This window comes from Zonotrichia albicollis, chromosome 1, assembly GCF_047830755.1.
Source record: "Zonotrichia albicollis isolate bZonAlb1 chromosome 1, bZonAlb1.hap1, whole genome shotgun sequence".
Classification (NCBI taxonomy): domain Eukaryota; kingdom Metazoa; phylum Chordata; class Aves; order Passeriformes; family Passerellidae; genus Zonotrichia; species Zonotrichia albicollis.
The window spans coordinates 19515351-19537803 of NC_133819.1; the positions used below are offsets into that span (position 1 = coordinate 19515351).

Sequence of the window (22453 nt, forward strand, 5' to 3'; positions counted from 1 at the left end):
ATTTGGTCCAAAATCCAGAAAAAACCAGACCTCTCAAAAGGAGTGGTAAAGGAAAATGCTGAAAGGATAGACCAGTAAACAATTATCTGCAGAAATACTTCCATTGCTTTTTTAAACAGAATCTTCTGACCAAAAGATGGTACAACTTCTGAGGTCCTTAATGAGCAACACACATTGTCAAAGTACAGAAGAGATGGACAAATGAAAAATTAGCTATTAAAGGTTCAAAAATGTAAGGTTTTCTGCATCACAGCAAGTACAGGTGTAGAAGCCATGGATATAGAAAAATCTGTCTGACATGGTTCTTGGCAGACCAGAAAGTCTTACTATACAGAAACAATATCTAATAAACTTTAGGCTCTATGTGGTTCCATTTTTCTATCAAACTCTCCCAAATCTACTAAACTCATTTCCTAAGTTATTTGATCAGTTTCAGCCAAGCTGAAATTATGTCTGATGAAGGTGTTTGGTCAGCTAGATAAATGAGAATTTAATTGACATGCAAAACAAGAAATCTCAGGCCATATCTTTCCTCAGACCCCAAGGAATCGGACTTATTTTCTTTTAATAGATGGCTTTTTGAAGCCTGTTTCCTTGCATTTCTTAAAAGCCTTAGAACATTGACTTCAACAAATTGCTACCGTGCTCCCTGTTTTATCAGACAGTCAGCAGCCCGATGCAGAGGGACAGCTCAGCGGGTGAACTAACTTATTCCTCCACATTCCTTATCAGAATTTATTCAAAGCAGCCCTCCCTGCTTCAGCTTGCAGCCTTCCCTGTGCTGGGGATCGGGAAGCTGTGGGACATGGCAAACTGCTCAGGGCCGTGGGCAGGCAGGGCTCCCAGCCTGTGCCGGGGCTGGCTCAGGGAGGCAGAGTTTGTCCCCTCTGCCACCGAGGCTGGGGCACAGCGACACCGCGGCACCTTCTGCAAGCCCTGGGGAGCGCCACACACCTACAGACAGGGCACACAGGGCACAGCGACACCCCGGCACCTTCTGCAAGCCCTGGGGAGCGCCACACACCTACAGACAGGGCACACAGGGCACGGCACCTCAGCTGCCTCTGCACCACCCCTTCCCCTTCCCCTGAAACACCTGTCCTGCCTGGCCTTGGGGGCTCAAAACCCACTCTCAGAGCGACCCAAAAAAAGCATTTCACCCCCATTTTGCAGCCCCACTTCAGCCTACTCTTTTCACGGCTATCATACATGCTTGACGTGTTGAGGCAATCACCTAAATTGGCAAATAGAACAAGTGAAAGTTAGGGGAGGGTTTAAAATCCCATTCACCTCAAGTTGAGACCCATTTGTAAAGAAAATCAATTACACCTTGTTCTCCCACATCCTGAATAGAAATTAATGAAGTTTCTAACCTTTAAGGTGTTCACAACATAAACTGTTTTTTAAACTTATAATAATATAATGATGATGAGAAGGAAAGAAATGTGCTGGGGTATTTCCACTGGCTTGGAAATTCTACACAATTTTCTCCATATTTTATGGTATAATTGCATCATGGCATCTGCAAAATTTGGCTTACCCATTCCCCATTACAGAGATTTTCGATGCCATTAGTGCACAATTTTGACCCCCTTTTGAACTTTTTCAATTAGAAAAGTACATGATTTTTCTCACTGAAACATAGAAAATGTTCTAAAAAAGACTCTTTCTACCATTACACTGATAAAACATTTTTTTACAGGTACAAGCTATACTGACATAAGGAAGGTTTAGAATAATCTAAGTGTATTCAGGCTGCATGATATCCTTCTAAACTGAATAGTAGCAAGAATTAAATTCAGGAAGTTATAACTATTGAATTTAAAACTAATCTTTGGAGTTTTTTTCACTGTAAAATCTGTAAAACACAGCTATCAATAGACTAGTTAACTGTCCTGGGCTGGCAATGTGAGGATACTGAGCTACAATGTGAGATAAAATCTGGATGTGATTTCAAGGAATAAATAAAGAAACATACTGTGAGAGTCCTCCTTCATTAAACCTTTTCCTTCAACTACAGGGGATAGAGAGGGGTGATGAGCTTGGATGGACCAGCTCTCCTCCAGAGTGCTCTCTCTGTTCATCCCAGCAGATCTCTAATGCTGAGAAAATGACAAACATTTTTGAAATAAGCTGAACAGAATATTTTACTTTTATGTAAATATAACTTACATAAATTTTCAGGTAATTGATAGATAAACTATCTTTAAGTTCTAAAAGGGGGCATCCCATAAGAAAGGAAATTCAGAGACCTAAAATTCCAACACTTTGCAATTTAGAACTGTTTGATGTTTCTGGTTGAAATCTCTGTGTAGATAAAAAAAAAATCACATAAAAGGCATTTTAGAGGAAATGTATTATAGTATTATGGTCTTATCTCTTAGATCTTGGAGCTCTTGCTTCAATTAACACTGAAGGAGGACAAGTCATTCAAATCAATTGAAAAGAAGCCAAATGCTGTAATGTCTGATTCAGAATAAAATCACAATATTGGCAAGCACAGATGGCTTGTTTGAATTGTATGAACAGAGATGCAAAACTGGGCTCTAACAGATCAGAAATGCTGGGCTATACAAGAAAGATTTGCTGAAAGGGAAGAAGACACCTAAATGTGGTGGGGACATGGGTTCTCTGTTTTACTAAGCCTGCCCTCAAAGAAAAAGAGAGAAATTCTAACCAAATAGGCCCAAAATGCAACAGCTGAACCTGACAAGTAAGACAGCTCTGATTTTGCAAGGAAGTGGGGGGTACATAAAACTTTAATTATAAGGAAGAAATAACAAAGAAGAAACTTTTTCTTTTTAATGGGTGGCAATGCAACCAAAGGAGAAAGAAACCTTCTTTGGGAAAAAAAAAAGGCAAATACATAAATCTTCTTCCATTCATTCAGCTAGTTTTGGGCTTCCCCCCCCTTTTCTAAAAGTTCAAACAAAATTTTGTGGAGTGTTTCAGCACATCAGAATTTTGGATTTGCATTTCTGAAATGTGTGCGTTATTTCATGATTGCACATATTTAAACCAACTCTGCAATTTGACTAATTTCATAAATGCATCATAATCAGCAAGATTTTTTTTGAAAGACTAGAAATACTCACACATTGAAACCTGTATTCAGAAGATTGCTTGTGAGATACATGATCAATTTTCTAAATATGCCACAGCCCAAATGCCAGCAAAATCAACTATCAAATACACAAATTTTTTCATCAAGGGACAGAAAATGTCATGTTACTACTTTTGCTTAAGTAACTTTCTATAGCCTGTCTTATGAGTTTTTATTTCTATTATGACCCTTTCAGTAAGGGTGAGAGAGCAAAAAAAATGTTGATGAAATATATGAATACTAGTCCCATGAAGTTATAGGTTCTTTCCAAACAGAAACATGCCTTTAAAGGATTCTCCAGGTACAGGACTTATATATTAAATGATGATTTTCACAGTAGATATCAGTCATATGTCTCAAAGAAAGGAAAATTTCTGCTTTAAATGAACTCTTCCTATGAACACCTCAACAAAATAGAGACTTTTTTCTTCATCTGTACCTGATTCATGGGCCTAGGACCAATTCCACCTTTCTGACCTTAATTTAGGAAAGATAGATAAGCTTGACTTACAATATGTCTTTGACAATGATAAAATACATTTCTTAATAAATTAAAAAATAACACTATTTGTAAAATGTATCCCACATTGATAATTAGCACACAAATAGCTGTGTCAGTTTGGGTCATGATTTGGGTAAACCAACAAAAGCCCAGATCCTCATAGTTTCTTTTTAAAGCTTGTGTGAAACTGCTAACAGAATTCTAACAATATGTGGGGAAATAATGCATAGCATGATCCTATTTTTCCCAACTAGGGATGAGAATTTATGAGGCCTGCAAAGGGAATCAGAGGTGAATGATGATAAAACTCTGAGTGATGGAAGATGATGATCACTGTGCTGCTGTTGAATTGTTTGCTCAGAACAAAAAAATAATGTCCAAAATAATAACACTAGCTCCAGGTACATTTTCCTTGCAATTACATAATAAGTAGCAACTAAGACTCATGTCAAATACAGAATCAGTATCAATAATAATAGGTATTATGGTAGGGAAATAACATAACTGGCAATTTCCCTCCACCTCCATTTTATCAACAATATGAACTCAGACCTTCCCCTTTGCAACTCTTTTCTATTCAATAATTATTTTTCACCACTACAAGTGGCCCCAAAGAGCATATTACCACACTTCTAGAACTTTATCTTTGTCACAACTAGAATTACTGCAGGCAGAGTTTTTGTAATGTAGTGTTGTGTTTTGGTTTTGTTTTTATTTAAAATTTTTGTTTGCTTGTTTTAATTGCCTGATTTACTTTCACTTTGTAAATATTTATGTAATCACACAGATAAATTAAAATGTTATAAGTAAAGTCAAGGTCTGAGTCCACTGGTAACAATACTGTTACTTTGATTAACCTAAATCAACACTGAGCAAATATTGTTAAATTCCAGCTTCACTCATATTCTCCAGCTACATAAACACAATAATTTGCACATTAAATTTACAAGCAATCTGATTATGGCTTTATAATTTCTTATAGATTTGTTTTTCTGTTCTTTTTGTCAGTTCCACCTGGGGACCAAGATTTAAATTTATTGCTAACTGGATATATACAGAACCAAAAAAATACAACTTATGTCTCAAAGAAGCCTTGCAGTCTCGAAGATGCTGGATAGTAAGAGGAGGGAGAGAATTTTGGTCAGTACACAGTGATATCAGTCATCACCAAAAACCTAGCCAGTATCAAGATTTTGAAGCTATTTTAGCAAAAGAAGATTTAAAAAGGAAAAAATGTCGCTCATTTTTTTGCACACGTATTCTAGAAGGATTTAAGTTACTTTCACATCTGAGGTTAGAACAACAGTCTAGAGAAGGCTGATTGTAACAAGTGGAAGGCATAAAACATTTAACACCTACTAGGTGCTTACAAATCTTATGCACATCTGCATCCCACCCTGGCAGACCTTTTTTTGTATTATTTTTGGAATGATAAAAACACAATTATGATTAAGCTAACAATGTGGAGTGTAATCCTTTATTTCAGCTCTCCCCTTTTGGAGACAGGAAGACAAAATCACTTTGAAAAGAAAGATAATGAAGTTGGAATTGATTCTGGTTTAGTCTTTCCTTACAAAATAAAAGAAAAAAAAAAAAAGAAAAGAAAGTCTAATAGACTTGGATGTCCAGCCATGGCAAATTCAATTTGAGTACTATTCACTTAATCTTTGCACCCTATACTAATATGTTCTCTATCCACCTCTCCAGTAGCATTTGCAATAATTATCAGTAATGCAGACCCCCAGCTGGATATAGATGAATATTACCCCATACTGAGCTTCCAAAACAAAGTATATCTATAATGTTCTTATGTACCTGGAGCAGAACTCACACTTTTAATAATTTTATGTTCTTGTGCATTATCATCTACAGCATAGAAAAGGAAGTAGTTAACAAATTTAAAATAATTTGATGTTTTCTGATTAATTTGTAGCAATAATGTCAAAATGTTAATTCATGTGTAATTTATGTACTTTCTGTACAAATCTCCCTATAACACAAACCCTTGCTAAACTACAGAATTATTTATTTAAAAAGCAGTAAAAAGTAAAGAATTCAACAAAAAAATGCCCTGCCAAGAGAAATGGAGATCTCTCTATAATATTCTATTTATATGCAAATTCTTGCTTTTCCAAACTCAATTCAAAGGTTTGCCAGAGAATACTAATACCAACTGTACCTTATTTAAACACATTGTAAAGAAGTTTTTTTGCTTTTTTTTCTGGTCAGTAACTGGGTTACAGTATGATTGCTGGTATTGGACAGTAGCATTAGAGCTGTCTCTTATGCATTCACTTCACTGTTACAATTTGAAGGCATCTTTCTTTTTCCTGAAGGCTCTAGTAAACCTAGGCACTAGAAAAACCTGAGGATATGAGAGAAAAGCATACAAAAAGTGAACTAGGTATTCATAGGTTGAGCTGCAGCATATGTCTGGAACTCATTTTGCATGACTTGTTGAGAAAGAAGACTGTAAATAACTGGGATATAAGAACCTGTGCTAGCTTGGCTAATTATGCCCTTCTGAGCAGACAGTGCCAAATGCAGCTTTGGTAGAAAGGTTATCTTCAGTTTTATCCTGAGGAGAAGCCAAAGGTTAAGGCAGAGGGAAGCCCATTGCTCCAAAAATGGGTTAGCACAGACAGCACACACGGTGTCTCGCACAGCAGCGTGCAGAGGAAAAGAGCAGCGACTGCAGGGACGACACTGCGGGGACAGGCCAAGACACCACGGGCTGTCACTCCCTGGGGCTGGAGCAGCACCAGAGGGTAACTGGCTCCCTGGGCAGCCCTGTCAGGCTGACTGAACCAGGCACAAGGGTCAATCATTCACCCCAAAGGCAGCCATGCAGGATTGGGGGGATCAAGCAAAGACAGACAGATGGACAACAGGGCTCACACACCAGCACATGGAGCTGCCCACACACACAGGCACAGGCAATGTCACCTCAGGGGCACAGGCTACAGTCTGAGCAACCTGGCACACAGGAAAAAAAAGAAGAAAGTTGGCACAATGACATAATGCCTAATCAGGTACAATAAGCACTGATGGCACACCGATGGAGGATTTCCTCTCCTCCCCAGTCAGTGGTGCCCAACAGACTGAAACCACCCTTGGTAAATTTGTCTCAAACAAGGGCAAACTCCTAAGCCTCTTACTATCTCCAAACAGACTTATTAATGAGTTTGTGGCAGTGTGCCAAAACACAGAGTGACACTTCTGAGAACTCAACACGTCCTGGACACTTCAGAGAAATGCAGATCATGCAATGTAACCCCAGCATGACTTAAATATGGCACATTTCTCCCTCTGCATCCTCAATCCCCTCTGCCCCCATCACAGGAGGGGAAAGGAAGTGGTTTGAAGTAGTAGATGTTTCACAGAGGTCAGGATTTGGAAAACTGGAAAATGAACAAGCCAGAAATGTGTAGCAGAGAATATAATAATAATCTGATGTTATAAAAGCTGAAGAAAAAAACTCCATTATTTTTCTTCCAGTAGAGTGGCAAAAGAGAATTTTTTGAAGATGGGAAAATTAAAATTTACAGCAGTTTATGGAGACATAACTTGGACTTCTTTTCAGCTCAAGATCACAAATTGATTTTCATCAGAGCCATAAATTCAAACCCCTTCACTTTCATTATGGATCAAACAAGGAAACTAAATATCTTCTTTCATTTTCTGCTCACAAAGTCTTCCTAGACAAACAATGATTCAGGATTAAGAAAGATTAATCCAGCTACAAGTAAGCAGATTGATCATTTGTAGAATTAATGAATTAATTTAATAAACAGTAAAGGCTTAGCGCCAGAACTTACTACACTGTGGTGTCAAGATGTTTTTCATGAAATTTCCTGCAAAAAGGAAAAGAAGTAAATTGTCCTGTTCAACCACAGAGTTGCTCCAAGGGTCAGGAGAGTTAAAGGTGGTCTCACTGGGTTTATATGGTATGGTTACATGTTTAGGTTAGCAATGACTGAAAAATACATTAAATGCTAGTACTTTAGAATTTTTAAGATATCTTTACCTGATTTTCATGCCTTTATAGATACACTGAATTATGCTTATGATGTTCTATCTGTGATGCCTTTTTTTTTTTTTTGTGGAGATGGGATGGTCAAGACATGAAAATAGTATTTTTTTTAAAAAAAAGACATAGAATCTTATTTCAAGGTCTCTTCACCCTCAGCTTGAAATTGCTGTTCAACTTACATTTCTCTCTATATTTACCCAGTTCCTTCCTTTCTGCATATTTTGTTCCAAAAATATTGAAAAAACTTTAAAAAAGAAGATCTATTCTCTTCTATTTTCACTCACATGCATGAAGTAAGTGTTCTAAGGACTTCTGACAACATAGTAGGGATTCTAAATAACAAGGGGTCCAATCTGGCCCCTTGCAGTACCATAGATATGGACCTCTGTAAGAGCAGTCACTAAAGAAGTCAGAACTTTTCAATTTTTGAATAAGCATAAGAGAAACCTAAGTAATTATAGTAGTATATATAGTGTAGAGATGGATTCTCTAAAACTAAATATATGCTCTAAAGGAGCAGTTTCTTATATTTTTTAGTATTTTTTCATAATAGCTCAATGAATGCCTCTCTTTTGCATCTGTAAGATGCAGATAATGAAAGAAACTTTCTCTCTTAAACATGGTCTGTGTTACTAATGACAAGCACTAGATAATAGCTATGTACTATTTTATTACTAAAAGGCCATTGTTTATTTCTTCCAGTCTCTTTCTTGGCAAAGTATTTTCTGTCTTGTCTAATGAAGATTAAATTTGTCACTGAAATCACAATGGGTCTAAATGTCTTCAGCTTTTTTTTTTTTATTTATTTTCAGGAGAAATTATCATTTTAGCTTCAGCTAAAATCAGCTAAAATCCTATTTCAGGATATCTGCTGAAGAAAAACATCATGTTTCTAGCACGCTAATGGGAGGAAATTAGAGCAGAGATTGTTTTTAAACTCTGGCACAAAATGTGTCTTGCTAGACGTGATGTGAGACCAAAAAAAAAATCATAGATTAAGGAGGAATTGTTATAGAAATACATTTAGAGTCAAAGAACAGCTGTATTAAAACCATCAGAAATTGGAGGCAAAAAAATACAAATTAAGTCCGTTTGAGATATGAATGATAGAAAGACATTCTTTGTTTGGGAGAAAAGAAATAAAGCCTTTGAAAACTGGCAGAGATACTGGAGAAACAGAAGATAAAATACTGCATCGATCCTGAAACTTGTCAAAGCAATGAAATTATCCAGAAAATGTTGACTTGGACTGCCTGATACATGGAGCATTGAATGTGGCCTTTATCTTCTCCCAAAAGGCAGCTGAGCTGGTGCTGTGGGTTGTGCAGCTCTGGGGAGTGAAGAGCAGGAAGGACAAGTTTTAACAGTTTTTAGCTGATGAACAGGACTGGAACAACTCTACTCCTATAAAGGCATTTTAGAATTTACAGATAAAACCTGTTTTTTTGTTTTTGTTTTTTTTTTTTAATGTATGTTACATTTGACACTGTTTACATGCATTCCCACCATACCAAAGTAAAATTAGGGAACTGCATTGCTGGCATCCATTTTAATATACACTAGTTATGAGGAACTTAGGTATTTGGATGGACATATTCTGGGAGAAGATTGAATAAATGTGGTTTTTTCCTTCTATATTAAACACCTTCCAATCCAACCACAGCATTTCCAGGAAAAAAAAAAATATTATCAGTTTTGCAGCACTCCTGCTGGGTTGGGTTTGTTAGCATGCTGTGGACATACATTTCATCTGTGCTTTTATTTTTTTAAAAGGAGAAAGAAATGGATACTGCCATTACTGTTGCAAAGCACATGGTGTTTTGGAAGCTGTGCAGGGATGAGCCAGCTTAAATGACATCAGTCTCCACTTTATGAAGGGACAGATTTGCAACTCTCTGCTGTGCCAGTGGAAGATGGGACATTATGTAATGTGTGAAGATCATTACACATTCATCATCATATAAAGAATATGTTATTTTACTTTGCAGAGGGTAAGAAAATAGACATGACACATGGAACAAGAGAGTTCACTATATTCCTTAAAAATACAAATGTACTTAAATGTTTAGGAAGAGCTTATTTTCAAAATGAAGCTGAGCTTATAAGAACTCAGACCTGATAGACTCATTGATAGGATGCATGTAAACACTGCCTAGTGCCCCGAGAGAGCTGAAGGAATGACTCTATGAAGAAAAGACCTTCTTCACAAAATGGTTGGTTTTCTGCCCTGGTAATCACCCAAGCATTTATACTTTATGCAGCCACCTACTCATGTTGCTCAGGTTCTTTATTTTCACTAGAAGGCAGATTCAAAGGAGAAAAGAGAAAAATATCTTTAAGAGAGAAAACACAGTGTTTTAGAAGTTTTTTTAGATAAAAAGACATTTCAGTGTTTAATTACTAAACACAGACAAGAATATCCATGTACAGAATGAGATGGTAAAAAAGTGAAAATTTGGCCTATTTTATTAGACACAGATTGACATATCTGTAAAATATATTTGAAAAATCACCTGTGTTTTTTCTTATTCTATTCACCACAGATTTTATTCCTAAGAAGCACATAATAATGCTGTCTCAATGTGCTATTTCTTTTGTCTTTCCAAAGGAAGAATAGTGCCAACAGTCAGTTATGATTCCCCATGCCCTGCCCTTGAAATTCAATGACAGAAAAGCACTAGCCAGATGCACAAAAAGGCATCTTTTAGAGCAGTCTTATATTTCTTTGTCACATCATCTTGCTGCCAAGGTTTTAACCCACATCCTGGCTGACAGCCCATCCAGAGCCAGAGCAGCCACAGTAAGGTTTGCAAACCAGCTCTTCACATCTTGCAGCAGGGAACAGATTCAAAACCAGCTCAACTACATTCAGTGTTGGAAGAGTAAAAGATTTGCCTGGTTCCTGGAAATAAATATAACCCTAGAAATCATACTTCAGTAATTAATATAACCCTAGAAGAACTGAAATTTCTCAAGAAAAAATTGGTTTTGTTTCCAGTTAGCTCAATGCTAATTTAGGGCACAAACTTTCACTCTGTAGTACATGTATTTACACTGTCAAAGCACTTGCAACTCATGCAAGTCCCAAGTTGTTGAATTTTAATGGGACTTTAACAACCCCTAAACTACCCGTCTTCTACAGGCCTGTCAGTTCCACTCCAATGAGGACTTAATTTTAAATTAATCTGTCTTGCTGAGTGATGACTGCCTTCCACAACACATATATCTCATTTATTCAAACAGAGAAACAGCTCAGTCACTAAAGATGTATCATTCCATGTCTGAATTATAGAGGCATAAATTACCAGTTCCTGGATATCTAGGTGTCTTGGCCAACCAGCTGCTGTGCTTGCACAGGCTGGCTGTCCTTTTGCAGTACGTCCTACAGACCCAGAATTTCCAACCCACTACCATTAACAGGCCTGGCTTACAGTATTTTCTCTTCAGATAACTGTAAGGATGAGGCTATCTAGTGCTAAAGGATGCAGTCAGGCTCAGTCAGTAAGGACTGGCATCCCCACCTACCAAAAAGCTTTCTTACCTGCCTGAGCTGCTCACTTGATCCCACTTTCCAGTTTTGGAAAGCATATGCCCACTGTGACAGAACTGTCTCTTGAAATTCACAGTAGGCTTTTCTTAAATCGGGCCTAGTTACATTCCTCATAGATTTTATAAACTGTCTGTCCTGCTCTCTCTCCTTTGTTTGAATGAGTCTTCACTATTGCCCAGAATAACTCCAAAAGCAGGACACCTTGCTAGGAGATGGAAAACCTCCCTGAGGGTAAAGGTAACCTTGAGCTCTCTGCCTCACTTCCCTGGAGAGGGCATAACCACCAGCATACCATGAAAACACAAGACACCAGCACTTGGGCTCAGAAAACAAGTTGAGAGCTTCTCTCACTGACAGAGACCAGCTGCACTCTCAGAAGTGCATTGCACATGCTGGAGCCCAAGTCAGGCAGGTCTCTTTTTGCAAACCTTGAGAGCAGTTAAGTGGATCCCTAGAAGCAGGATTTCAGACACACAATGGGCATTGCTGATTTTTGTTTTAATTTTCAGGCCACTCCCAGATCCACAGCTGAGTGTTTGGGATTGCAAACTAAGTGATAACAGCAAGCAGCTAACAAAAGGCTTTAATTCCACTTTAGAATTAAAAAACTACAGATTGGCCATGAGAACACAGTTTGTAAGTGCTGAAGTCCTTCATCACATTCACAACCTTAAACAAATTTGGGAGGAAGTGTTTGTTAAACACTAACCAGTGTTGACAGCAAATGCCCACTTGCTTCAAAGACTAAAACCAGTTTTTCAGCCCCTGAATCACATGCTTGCCAATCATGTGGAATTTTCTCATACTTTGGTGCATTTGGGCACATTGTTTGGCTCTAAATGAGCCCACAAACCCACTGACACTTCCATGAACCAGGGACTTCCAAAGATTTGTTATTTAACTGAACTTTACTGCATAACTCACAGTGGACATTTTTCCTCTTTTCTCTTAATGGTAAACCATAATCTCACAACTTCTTGTGCCCCAAATGAATCTCCATTTCTGCCTGGTTATACCAAAAGCAGCAGATTTTCCACACTGCATAATGTAGGCATCCCTTCACATGATTTAGTTAAGCTGTTTCCAAGCATCTGTCCAGTATAATCTGTTTGTAAAAAAGTATGAAGCATATATCACTTTTTACCTGCTCCTGGAGGAGAAAAGTAATAAAAGACAGCACATTCAGCCTCCTCCTCTCATATAAATGCAGTAAGAAGGGAAAAGCAACAACTTACTTTATTACTCCCATCAGTTTTGCTGAAGTAAGGAGACTGAAAGCTGTGAGAAAACTTTCTGTGTCATTATATAGACACAGGCTCATCAATATATTGTTTTTCACCTTCAGCTTTAAATATGAGTGATTTCACATATACCAGCTCATAGAATCTAATTTCTTTTAGATCTGTAATGCACTCAACCAGGGGCAAACTGAATCTTGCTTTAAAAAAAAAATTATTTTTTTTTTTTCCCCTACAAGTGCATGTGACCTCATTCCTCACTGTGTGCCTTCCTCTCTCCTCCCTGCAGGGTACAAACCCCAGACTGACATTCCTTCTGATGTCCTCTGACTCCAAATCAAGTCTCTCCCCATACAACCAAAGTTGTGGTTCCCATAGCTTGAATGACAGGCTTTAATAGAGTGTTTACCATCCAGTGCCCTGACAGGTCAATCCCACCAGGAATCAGTCTAGACTGGGAATTCCTCCTTTTATAACTTGGGTTTTATTCTGCCACCAGTCCAATTATTCATCACCTTCCAGCCTTATTCTGATCATCTCCTTTTCCACAGCTGCCTGGTCTCTCCAGATCAGCCTGTGCTCTCCCTGTGTTGCACCACTTTTGTTTAGCCCTGTTTCAGGAAGGAGGAGCAGAGCAGGGAGGAAAAGGTGATGTTGCATGCAGAGACTGTCTCACAGCCTTGGCCATAGAATTTGGCCTCACTTGCCTGCTACCTCTTCCCAACCTCATTGTCTGAAATCAGATGTTATCCTCTCCAGTGACCTGTCAGAGGAAGATAAAACAGCAGAGGGGAGAGTAAATTGCATGGAGTTCTGCAGTCAGAAAATCACTTCTCTGAAAAGCAATGTGACAAGCCTGAACTCTATTTTGCTATCATATATTTTCTCTGTGTCACAAGAAGGAATGTTTTTCTTGTTTAAATGTTTTAAAATTAAGACGTTTCTTATCTGAAATTAATATCAGAAATTTGTCACATTATAAGTGCATAGAAACAACACTGGGCTTACTTCACACTGTTCAAGACTGTGGACATAGAACTTGCATGTTTTAATTTACAGAACAGTCTATAAACATCTTATGATCTGTTACTTAGTGTTCCATGAATATATGGGACACAAATCATAAAGAAAATCACTTAGTCAAGGCAGTGACAAAATAGCAAAGTGGTTTACATGCATATAGGGAAGGAATGAAATGACTGTGCATGTTGAGTCCAGTGGGATTTCTAAATCCCAAGAAAAAAGGAAAAGGTAATTTACTGATATTTAATATACAGCAGCACCCTAAAACTGCTAGGCATGGGCTCCTCTTGCTTCTCTTAGAAAAATCAGACATTAGAAAATTCAGAAAAAGAATTCTAATATTATTCTACTGCAAGATATGTCATATAGCCAATAAACTGGCATCTTTAAGTCTCACAAAGTGATCTAGAAGCCATTTGACATTATAGTTAATAGGAGCACTTGCTGGTGCTCTGCAGAGAGCTGATTAGTCACAGCACACAGTTTCCTCTGGTTTTCAGCTATTAAACAACACTTAAAAAGTTAAACTCATATTAAATATTTATCTGATATTTCTTGTTCCACGTAAGTAATTGCTGCAAATGCCACAGGAATACTGTGCTGTTGCCAGAAAGAGGATGCAATGGCAAATAGATTGGGAAGTAAGCCCATGAGGCAACATCTGAGTTGAAATATGAATTTGTGAACCCTTTGGCCAGGATTGCTCAACATGACTGAGAATTTCACATTTTGCAGATGCCTGACTGCAGCATCTTAAAGAGGCATAATTTTTGCAGGGTGATCTTTTGACCCTTTCTGAACATCATTCTATCTAGAACATATCCCCACAGACATTCTCCGGCTCTTGACCTTCTGGTTCTTCTCGTTAGTAAGCTCAGTTACTTCCTCACATAACACTGTCCTCACATAGTTCAAGATTCAGAATTCTAATCACTTTGGGATGTGTAAATGCAAGTGTGCAACCTCCTGAAGATCTCATGACCCAGTGCAGCTGTGGATGCTCAGAGCACCTTTGATGTCAAGCTGCTCTGGTGGTGTCTGACTGGAGGTCTGACTGGTGACCCTTCTGAAACACCCAACTGTGGAAAACTGAATTGAAATAAACTGCAACAGATCATGAATTTCTGGAAACTGGTAGTACTGCATTCTCATAAATCTTTGTGCCTCATACAACACACAAGGTGGAGGAGGTCATCTCCCCAGCTATTTACTGCAACAGTGAGGGTTGCTCTGGCTCTGGTGTTACAGGGTTAGTTTTATTCCATGGGAAAAACCTTTTCTGCCCTGACTAACTTGAAATCTTTTAAACCTGAAATATTCTGGGTGATCAATACCATTATCTATTGAAGCTATTCAAGCAGTCTGGCTGCCTGACAATAATAACTTCTATTTAGATGTTTTTAAAATATTCAATTTGGCATACAAATAACCTTATTTTTTCTTCAAACTAGCACCCACTAACACATTGCCTGCTCTGAAATTCCCTGTCATTGCTAGGAAAGTCAGCACTGGGTCAGTGCTAGACATCTGCATTTTCAGATCAGTAACTACTACTTGTGGGGAGAAGCAAGGCTTGCCAGAAAGCACAAAGTTCAAGAACACAACATCCCCCATTAGCATAGTTCAGTTCTAGTCAAAATAACTTTCTAATGTCTTTATTTGAAATTAATCCCTTCCCCCAATCAAATCCAGATGTTCTGTGTTTATTTATTTATTTATTTACATTTTTTAGAAGCAGAAAGTGGTGTAGGAATGGTGAGAAACAGTTTGAAGCTCTGAGAAGAAGCTTTGATCTCAGAGAAAAGCACTGTTAGAACTGTTGTAAAACATTTTGTTTTCTAAACCTAAATGCTATGAAGTGCATAACTAACTACCCAAGCTAACAAAAAAACCCAAAACAAACAAACAAATATGAAGTTCTTCTAAACACTTTCTATGTATTTTGTTTATTGTGATTCTAACCAACTGCAGCTGCTTTCTCTCCTTTACTTATTGAAAATGCAATCAGCAATGAAGTTAATTTGTGTCAGACCAAAGCTCTTGCACTAACTGATTACTTACAGATGTCAAATCTCCAAGTGAAAGTTTTGCCACCTGTTTTCAATTTCAGGAATTGGCAGTTTTGTATTTCCGCAGTTTACTGACCTGGTGTGGGTCTATACCATCTGCTGTTGTATTCTCCAGACTCAGTTTCCACAAGACATCAACAACATCAAAATAGTTCTATCAGGAAGTTTTCTCCTTTATTACAAGGAGGCATCTAAAATATTGTAACATGGAAGAATCAAAACTGTCTTTCACATTAAAAAGAAGCTGTAGATGAAACAATGACTACTTTTCATTAATAAGTTGTTTAATTCAAGGTGTGAATATGGTTTATTTGCATGTCAAATTAACTATATCAAGACGGTTCCATTAATTGTTCATGCCAAGCTTCACTGTATTTTTATTTGGATATTAATTATCAAGCATAAACATTTTGTATAGCCTGAAGTTCTTTAAGAGAGCCCATTTTATTTATGGAAACATTGCTGTCAACATTAAATCTATGTACTAGAAAATACAATACTTTATATAGTTAAAAGGTGCAATAATAAACGTTTGGGAACTAAACTGGGATTCTTGGTGATAAGCAATGATCAGAAATACAAAATTGCCTTTTTTTCACTAGTCTGCTAAGGTTATATTGCTAAGTAGTTTTGCAAAACTTTTTTTTCTATTTTAGATGAGATTTATTCTACAAGATGTACTACCAACACTGTTTTAACCATGAGTCATCTATAAGCTGATTCCAAAATGCATTCTCATTATAATGATTACTAGATGGTACTTTTAAGAGAAACCAGTTATGGAAAAGGAGCAGTTATCCTATCTGTAACTTGTGGCATGAACCTCTAGGGGATGCTGTGTATATTAAATTTACACTACATTTTAACTTTAGAATTCTTCCCAGTATAGAAGTCCCAACTGATACTAGCCCAGATGGCTTGAGGTTGGGTGATATTATTTCTTGCTTGTATGACCACAGTGGGTAAGTTCCTTTGCTGTTGACAAGGTCCAGAGTGGAAGATGCACTGCGAATGCAGAATAAAAACTGCAGGATAAAATCCTTTCCACTTCTGCACAAAGAGTTAAGCATGTGCTAAATTAGGCTGTGCTCTGAGGTGTGAGCTCCTGGTAGCCCAGGACCAGAGGAAGCTGCAGGGCTTTGGGAGAGGAGGAGGAGGAGGGGCTCTGGGATGGGTATTGTTTCCACAGCACTGGCGTGGGCTGTCAGAGGTGGAAAGGCAGAACTCAGACATGAACAGCAGAGTGGGCCTGGGTCACAGACTGTGGGCATGCTAGGGTGGAGGGAAGGATCACTTTTTGCTAAGACACTAAAATGAAAACAATTATTTCCCTACTTCAACACCAACCACAGAGGTTCTCTCAATCTTCTCCCCACTGCAGGAAATGACAGGTTCCCCAGTCCTTTCCCTTGTTCATGAGGCAATTGAAACCATTGTCTCCAAAAGAAGTTTCTGAGCATTCCCCTGGGGTCGAGTATTGGTGAGACAAGAGACAGCACAAGATCCAAAAGCACTTTCCAGACAGCCACAGCTCTTCCAAGCCTGTCAGACTGCAGTTCCAGCCCTTGTGCTGATGGTGAGAGACACAGAACCCTTTACTCCTCATAACCATTTGGTTCACCTTCTGCCATACTGTTTGCTATTGCTCAGTCTCTAGAAGAGTGAAGGAAACTTTGGCATCACTCTGGAGCCACTAGAGTTTTTATGTATTTTGCTTAAAGAACTCTGCCAGGCAAAAATTAGGCAGGATTGTGGCCCACTCGCTGCAATGTCCTCTGACCTCAGTTAACACTGACATAAAACTAGAAGAATGCTGTTGACTGGAGCACAGCTATTGCCATTGTACAGGAGTGCATCTGAGGTCAGAATCTGACTCAATCTGCTTGCCAAAGACTGCAAAATATTATGAAAGAATGGCTAACAGAAGCTACCCACACCCACTGAGCTGTGGATGTTCAGCTGAGAAGCAGATGTTTTAAGGGTCAGTACTTCTGTAATAAGTAAACACATTTATTGTAATGTAGAACACTGAGCTAATAATATAAATACCAAGTAGGATACTTGAAATACTGTGCAAACAACAACATACATCTAAAAAATAACTGCAACAAATGCTTGTTTTTCACTAGAAAGATCACAGGATCAGCAGCTGTTTACTGCTTCAGCACACCAATTACGACGTAAGCTTAGCCAATGTTTCCAATAAAGCCTGCTCCCATCCATCCAATTTCTAATAATCTGTGACATTTTTCCTGGGTCTAATGTTCAGAGAGTTTGCTGTCCAAAACACTAGCTGAGTTACTCTCAGAGCAAGGCCAAAGAACCACGTGCTCTCCTTTTTAGATGCAGTTAGCTAAAACTAATTCACTTCGTTCTTTGCAAAGACCCCCTGCTTCCTACTCAGCAGTATAATTGTAGAATGCAAATAAGGGACTTTCTGAAGACTAAACATGTTAATTAGAAACAAAAAAACCTCCTCCACATACACCAAAAAAAAAAAAAAAGGGAAAAAAGGAAAAAAGGAAAAAATAAAATCCCTGCCAGAACAAAAGAAATCTTTGCATTTACTTTTCTGGAATTTGGCTAAATAAAGTACATTGATATGATAGCCAAGCTTTCAGCTAAGGAGACACCCACACAGATTCAAAAACAGATCCAATATTTGCACTTCTGCTGACTTTGGTGGGCTCTGGGCCAGTGCTCAATAAAGCAAATAAAGCATCACTTTCACCAGGGTTCCTGCTTATCTGCATCCCCTGCAAGTTCTCTGACCCTTCAGAGGGAAGCCACAGGGCCTCTCCTGCGCCATCAGCAGGAGCCTGAGCAGCGACTCCAGAGCACCAAACTGGCTGAGGAGAGGCTGCAGCTCACAGGGGCTGCCTGCACCCACCTCTGCCGTGCTCCAGATCCCACACCCATCCATTTCAGGACTCTCCACCTGGGATGCTGGGTATGCTGGAGGGTTAGAAATGGAAACAGAGCCAAGCATAATACTCAAGAAGAGAGACTCATGTATTCACTGCATTATCTTCTCACACGTGTTCTAAACTACAAAAATACACAAACATGCTTAAACGTGGGAGCAACATTCTCATCAGACCAGTCTAACTATTCCCTCTTGTATTGTCCTACATGCCAATTATTTTCGTTTTGATTTTTCATTTTATTCAACATGTAAAACCAAAAGCATCACCCACTCTTTCTTTTTTCTCTAGGAGAGAAAAAGGCTAAAAATTGCAGTGGAAGTGCAGACATACATGCACATTTTTGCTATCATAACTGAAGTTTTGCAGACCTGTGTCCCTCCCCCTTCCTTTTCCTTGGCTTAAAAAAAAAGGACACGTACATTATAGTTCAAAATTTTAAAACCAAAGCTCTGTCTACTCTTCCTCAGAACTCCCTTTCCCAAGTTAGGACTTCCATGCTAAGTAGTGAAGCTACTGCAGAAGCAAGCAAGCTAAGCATCCCACTCAAAGCCAGCAAAGAACTCCTAATCCATTCCAATGTGCCCAAATCCCTTTTTTGACCTGCAGTTTTGCATGTACCAGCCTGGGTTAACTTGGGGTGAACAAAACTAGTTTGCAGACTCTATTAAAAAGCAAAAATTTGGACCAGCTCAGGAAGAACCTGCATGTAGTGCATCATCTAGAATTGTACTGGTTTATTCTCTTCTTTGAACATAGATTCTGCCTATTTATTTATTTATTTTAAATCACGAACATACTCTTCTGTTTGGATGAAAATAATTTCATTCCTTTGCTTCTCTAGTCTATAAAGGTGCACATGTGTTTCTGATAAACTGAGGGATCTTCCTCTGTCCCTGAAGTAAGAAAGGTGAATACAAATGTTGATAACAGTTTAACAGAGTCAAGATTAGAAAACTCAGGAGCCGGACCGAACGACCAAATTTAAAAAGTGATTTGGACAATGTCAGACAGCAGGATGAAAGATTAAATTTTTGTCAGATCATCAGCTAGCACCTTCTGGGGGGGGAGAAAGAGCTCAGGTAAATGTCTCATCACCAGCTCTATATCTGAATTTTGAATCAGTTCTAAGTTATAAAACTGCTTGCAGAGTTCTGCATTACTGACTTCTCCAAAGGTTTACTCCTGATGTTGTCTAGGTTTTTAATGTGGCTTTATCTATAGTTGTCCCTGTTTTCTACTGCTTGGATAAGTTTTGTCAAATAGAGTTCAGAAAGCCCTACTTTTTAATCAGGTGTCAGAAATGTTGGGGATTTTTTTGTTAGGATTTACACAGTTATGCACTTCCACCTTGAAGCTCTGGGTTAGAAAAACACAGATAAGTGAAAAGGGATGAAGCAGATACATGGATGACTTGCTTATTTTCATTGGCTGAGTAGTATCACATGAAAAAAATAAAAAGGGTTTTAAAATACAATTAAGATTTAAAACACAGCTGGACAGTTACAGACATCGTTTAAAAGCATGAATTATGTGTGAGCTCTAATGCTTGCTCTCAGAATGTGAAAAGGTGACCACACAGAAAAGAGTATAGTTCAGTCTACCATGAAAGATTAAATTAATGAATACAGTCACTAACTTCAGTTGGCCTTCCCTAATTCAGAGGGAGATTTATTTATTTATTTGCACTGCAGGACAAGGCCAATGACTCTGACAGAGGCTTTCACAGCACAGCTGTGTACTTGCTCTGCTTCAAAAGAAAGGAAAGGTACAAACAGCTGGAAGGCTAATTCCTTTCATATACCTACCTTTCATACAAAATTTATATAATGTATTAACCTCATATTATTCCTTTAAACATAGATTTCAACAAATAAATCACTTGAAAAAAATAACAAGTATCCAACTTCAGCCTCTTCAGGAGACCTGGATATAAGGAGTAATGTACATGTAAGTTCTAAATGGAAAGGTTGTGACTGGAAAGAAAAACAAATAAAGAACTTAAGTGTAAGGTTTTATTCAATATAAGGAAGCTACAAACACGTTGGAGTGATATATTAGGGCAACATAAACACAGATTTTGGTAAATCTCTGAATTATATTTAACTGTTCTTCATGTATATTTTCTTCCTTTTCAAAGGCAGGAGTTTGCATGCCTTTTAAACAAATATTGAGAATAAGGACTCTCATCATCATTCATGTCTGTTAGCTGGAATTTTATCATGTAACATTTTACCTATTTTAAAACATTTTCTCCCTATTTTGGTAAAGCAATTAATCTAGATTAGTGTAAATTGACTGCCTGTTAAATTAACTCAAGAATGCATGGGAAAATCCTTCAGGTTAATATCTAGTTGCTCATCTGTTTTCTGGAAAATGCTGCAAACAATATTCTTTAGGGTGCAAAACCTCTTCAGCAAGCTAAGCAAGTTTTACCAGTAATTATGTTCTTAATCTTCAGTGTGATTTCAGTGATTTTGTGATTTCTACAAGTGTCAAAAAGTATAATCATACATTAAATATTAGTCTCTTTAATGTTGTAAAATACTGATGTAGAAACACAGATCTTGTTCAGCTGAAGGGAAACTCAGTCCACGCAGGGTTTCAACATATTATTTACTTTCTGGATTTCCAGAGGTAGAAGAGGGGATTTAACATGACAACTGCTATCACAGTATTGAAGCTCAATTGTATTCAACATTCAGTCAGTCCATTAGGAGTGACAGACCAAAAAATGGGCAAATTAATATGGAGATTTTTTTAATCTTAAAAGCAGAGTCAGCGAAACTCCATGAAATCCAGCAAGCACTTTGCTGCCATTACCCATTCTCAAGGAAATTGTTGTTCTAACAGACAGTTGTATATAATCCTACAATTATTCTCAACCGATTTTCTATCTGTTCTCAGTCATTTACTCTGCAGAGACAGACAAGTTACTATCTATTTCCCTTGTCTAGAATTTGTGTGGAAAAAAGTCTCCTGGTATGGGCAATTGCTTCTTGGCCTGGTGTACATTTTAGAAGGCATTTATGGACCTGAAGAATAAGGGTGTGAATATGAAGAATGAAGGACAATAAAAGTATCTCCACTAAGATATTTCCACCTTGTTTCACAAAACATGAATTTGAGCCAGCAGCAGCCTATGTATGAGTGCACTGTAATGAGGGTGAGGATTCTTAGACATGCACTGAGACTAATGGCATCTACAATGAACAGTAATTAATCCTCACATTAGTTGGGGAAAAAAAAGAAAAATTACTTTAGGTAATATAAGGGAAGTGTTTTATCTACATCCTGTCATTTTCTAGCTTTCATAATAAGTTTGTACTTCAGCATTAGAAAATGCAGATAGGCAAAGCATTAAGGGCATGACTTTTACCTTCCCATGACACATCCACAAGTCTGAATAATAAAAAAAACACATAGCAAATCTCTGAAAATTCATCAGCTCTACATGTGCTCACATGTGCTGCATTTCACACAGCTACAACAAGAACACAAAAGGTGTCAAAAAACTGGGCCAACTTGCCCAAGGGTAGCAAGTAGCAATCAACTGATCGGATAAATCCCCTCCAAAACAATCAGCACTTCTGCAAAAGCAAATACAACCTGAATACAAAGTTCCCACAAATACATTGCAGCTTCCTTAGCACTTCAGTGGTCACATAATATATTCTCCAGGATTTATAACCTGGATTTTGGTGTTTTTTCCAAAATGTAAGTGCTGAATTTTTCTTCCCAGTTTTACCTAGACACAGCATTTTGTGGAGTGTTACCAAACCAAGTCCCTCTGTGAAGTTCAGTTCTACAGGTAGGCTGGCAGCACTGTCAAGGGTGATTCACAGAGCTCTGCAAAGCACTGCAAACCTTAATTTCTAAATGCAACTCACCAAAGGCTGAATATACACTGTGACATCCAACACAGTGAGATGGTGTTAATAAACTACTTATCACTGATGGTTTAATAGCACCAGTATTTTCTAATGCCTCTTAGTTCCTCTGATTGCAGAA

General features: G+C 38.0%; 1 protein-coding gene across 3 annotated transcripts in view; it reads right to left on the reverse strand.

The window, feature by feature from the left end:
- Positions 1-22453, reverse strand: part of PLXDC2 (plexin domain containing 2) — a 258860-nt gene that overhangs the window by 145207 nt on the left and 91200 nt on the right. The gene's annotated exons all lie outside the window — the stretch shown is intronic.